A 3,394-nucleotide genomic window follows, 5' to 3' on the forward strand; every position below is an offset into this window, starting at 1 on the left:
GGGGGGGGGTAGTTTATTGCAAAAACCCTGCAAATGTCACCATTTCTGGTCTGCGAGCAACCTGCGACAGTCGCCTGGAGGGACACAAGCGTTCCCGTGCTGCGAGGGGTGTTTAAGGGCAGGGGGACAAAGGCAGGATCCGAAGCCGCGTGCCTATCGCCAGGCTTTGGTGCGGGCGGCCGATGTTGTCCCCCACGGGCACATACCCGATTCGCACGTTGTCTGCAGAGCGCGATGCGGACCGGTGKCCGTGTTCTCCATTGCCACCACAGCCCCGCTCCGAGTGGGACGGAAACGTGAAAGAACCAAGCGCCCTGGGGAGGGCGAGCAGATGCCCAGGCTGCTCGGGGCACCCGGGGCAGGGCAGCACAGCCTGGAGGCAGGAGCAGGTTCACTTGGCCAGGGCAGCCCTGACCCCGCATGAGGTGAAGCGAAATCAGTGAACAACCCATTGATCCGCCGCCCTGAGGGCGGGTGGAGCGCTGATACCAGTGACTCAGTTTGGTCTGAGCAGGATCCTGACCCTTCTCACAGCCCGGGCTCTGCGCCTGGCTCAGAGCCATCCAGAGCAGGGAACAGGAAGCCTTGCACTTGGCGGGAGTCTGTCCCAGCCACGTGGCGTTAAGTGACCAAAGGTGACACCCCGTCTGGTACCAAACAGACAGCACCAGGCTGTGTCATACCCTGGGCTTACCCCTTCCTGACATTGTGCAGTTTTATCAGTGTGAGCGTGACTCTGTGTAGCACATGGCTCTTGTGTGCAGTGTTTGTGTAACAGGACTCCAGCACCTACTTCCCCAGGTGGGGCCTGGCTTCCTCATCCTGCCTGGAAAATACTTTCTGTGCCTGTCACCAGCCTGCCGAGAGGCAGAAAGACCAYGCAAAACACACCAGTCCTAGACAGGGTGACACAGTGCTACACAGGGCCAGCACAGAGAACCCTGTAGTCGGGAGGCACTGCAGAGGGCAGAGGAAGGCTGCGAGGCCAGGCAAGAAGCTAGATTTTCCTGAGCAGGGGGTGACATTTTCTCCCCCCAAAGTTGCCCTGTTGATGGAGCATGGCTGTGAGGGGACTCTGGGCCTGTGGCAGCCTGCCCCAACGGCGTGCCAAGTCCCACTAGAGGGCATCAGGACATTGCACAGGGCTGGGCCTGGGACTGCTCCATTCTCCCGGGAGGCGGAAATATTTAGCCATGGGATGGAAATCACCGAGGCTTGTAAAGATCCCTAAGAATAGCAGGGTTAGCGTCTCAGAGGCTAGCATTTATTAATYCACTGTAACAACAAGTACCTTCATTTGGAGCCATGGACTAACACTTCCTTTTCTGCCAGCTGAGATAAAAATACTGGAGCAAAGGACAGACGCAGGAGAGGCAGCCTGTTCCCGCTGGCATCGCTGCTGCCTCTGGTCCAGCTGAACAAGTGGGCGGCTGCACTGGAAGTGGCATCAGCGAGAGCTGGAACAAGAGTTCTTCTGTTCTCTGCTCCAGTAGCAAACCCTCCTCAGGGCCCCTCGCCTGAGCGCGCATCGGTGGCTCCGTGACGCACACCCATTTGCATAACGCACAATGTCTAGTGCTCCAGGCCCGCYGGGCCTCTTCCTCTTCTGCAGCAAAACAAAGGCATTTTCTCAAAGAGCTAGCTGATTAACGAGCTGTCATCCCAGCAGCAGGGAATAACTGCAGAAGCAATCACATTCACATACAAGCTACCAGCTACTCTCCTAAGACACCGACAGAGGAACAGACACAGGGAAAACAGAGCAGGGGTGGCCACGCAGTCAGGCCCAAACCAGACCCACCTCTTTTCTCCTTCCCTTTGACTGGGAGATTGCCTAGCACTGCCTAGAAGGGTACCACATCCATTTCAATACCCAGGAACTCTGTATTTCAGTAGCACCTAGAGGCTCTGGCCAAGATCATGGCTACATGCTCTGTAGGCTCCATTAAGCCTGTAATGAAGAAACGTCTCAGCCCCTGTGCACCCTGCGCAGGCTGGACAATCCAAGTGCAAGAGAAGGAAGGTAGAGGTAATTTAATTTACAGACGAATGGTTAAGCAAAGTGTCCAGCTTCACTCAGGAAGCCTCAGCAGAGCTGGAAACTGGTCCCAGATCTGATTCCAAGTCCAGGGCCCCATCAGGCAACCTTCCTCTAAAAATTAAAACAAACTCTAAAGGAGCCAAATGTGCTTTTTTTTTTTTTCCCCTGAAGTTCTCGGAGGAACGGGCCAAATGCAAGCAGCTAATGACRCTGCTCCCATAGCAGCACCAGCACAGCAAAGGGGCCAGTCATAGGAAGATGGGAGCTACATGTACTCTGGGAGCCTGACTGAGGCAGCAGGTGGAAGCCCTGGGCTGATGATGGCCTTCACCAGGAGCAGAGCTAGCACRTCCCACCTCTGGGAAGATCCCATGGCATTTACAAGTGAAGCAGCTGGCAGCTGAGTTCGGATGGGGCAGGGAAGGCAGGCAGGGAAAGAGAATCTTGTTGAAAAAATATAAGAATGACATGAAAGATATACAGCTGGGGTGAGGAAAAAGAGATAGCATGTGAAAGAGGGGAGAACTGAGAAGGGAGGAACAGAGCAGGCACCGAGATCTGCTCCTGCACGTGGCAGGGACCYGCACTGCTCTGAAGCTGTCAGTGATAGTAGCTCCCTTACGCAGGCAGGGCTTTACGGGCACACGCTGCACAGCCATTCACTACTGAGTGACAGCGTTGCACAGGTTCAGTGGGGCTGTTCAGAAACGGCACCCTGGAGGCAAGAGAGAGAGAACAAGATTCAGGCTGTGTTACCTGATGATGTCGGAGGCTACGTCTGTCCATGCACATCAGCTCCAACCCTGCACAGAGGGGGCTGCTGCAGAGAGTGGTCTATCGCAAGACATCCAGAGATAAAATGAGTTTGACACGCTTCCTTAACAAGCTGAAGTGTATGTGTAATTTCAAGAATTATAAAAGCTGTTAAGTCTTCCTGCTATGTTCTTGAGCTATGAATGTCAATCTATTAATAAACAACAGCCACATGAGATACTAACTTAAGGGGTTGCAGTGCCTGAGATAGGTCCTGTATGCTAGCTAAATAAAAGCTGCCTCCAAAAACCACAGCAACAGAAATCTCCGCACCCAAGGGGCCTTTGCACACGAGATCATCCCGACTGAAAAAAGTGTTCAGTGCCACTTTGCTGGGTTTCAAGATGGTGCAGATAATCCTTTCCTCACTAACTCCACCCCAACAACTGTAACTGAAGTTTCTAAACTTCTGAGAATGCTAGTCCATACGAGAGCTTTTCTTCCCTCTCCAACCCTGCCCAACAACCAGCTCCCATGCAGGAGGCAAGTGTTCTCTTCAAGACTCTGTACTGCAGCACAAGGCCACCAAGATAGATAGAT

At 53.7% G+C, this 3,394-nt stretch overlaps 1 long non-coding RNA gene across 1 annotated transcript; it reads right to left on the minus strand.

Annotated features, from left to right (window-relative positions):
- Positions 1 to 1,242: 1,242 nt before the first annotated feature.
- Positions 1,243 to 3,271, minus strand: LOC112975607. The gene is made up of 2 exons (XR_003256678.1): positions 2,798 to 3,271; positions 1,243 to 1,606 (listed from the first exon to the last, which is right to left on the minus strand). It is a non-coding gene; the product is annotated as an uncharacterized LOC112975607 (long non-coding RNA).
- Positions 3,272 to 3,394: the final 123 nt, after the last annotated feature.

This window comes from Apteryx rowi, unplaced genomic scaffold (genome assembly GCF_003343035.1).
Source record: "Apteryx rowi isolate R43461 unplaced genomic scaffold, aptRow1 scaffold_68, whole genome shotgun sequence".
In the NCBI taxonomy this organism is placed as follows: domain Eukaryota; kingdom Metazoa; phylum Chordata; class Aves; order Apterygiformes; family Apterygidae; genus Apteryx; species Apteryx rowi.